General features: G+C 46.9%; 1 protein-coding gene across 1 annotated transcript in view; it reads left to right on the top strand.

Moving 5' to 3' along the window:
* The window catches only part of fer1l4 (fer-1 like family member 4), a 27,197-nt gene that overhangs the window by 7,197 nt on the left and 19,774 nt on the right, over window positions 1–226 (top strand). The gene's annotated exons all lie outside the window — the stretch shown is intronic.

The raw sequence follows: 226 nt of genomic DNA, 5'->3' as shown, positions 1-226 counted from the left end.
GTTCCACTACTGGGACAGAAGCCGAGTTTTGGCCAATAATTGGAGCATACCCTCTTTAGAAAATGTGAACCACCCCCTTCTACCAGTCCACAGGCACTGTCCCACTGATATAGACAGGGTGATTTAATTCCAGATTGTTTGAAGCTCCTCAAAGGGCGGTACAGTTAGTAGACAGACCTCCCAGCCATCCAGACAAAACCATTACATCATTGAGGTGTGTGTGTGT

Source organism: Morone saxatilis, unplaced genomic scaffold (assembly GCF_004916995.1).
Source record: "Morone saxatilis isolate NCDOM2014 unplaced genomic scaffold, NCSU_SB_2.0 Contig18, whole genome shotgun sequence".
Taxonomy (NCBI): Eukaryota; Metazoa; Chordata; class Actinopteri; family Moronidae; genus Morone; species Morone saxatilis.
This window is presented reverse-complemented; position numbering and strand designations above follow the sequence as displayed.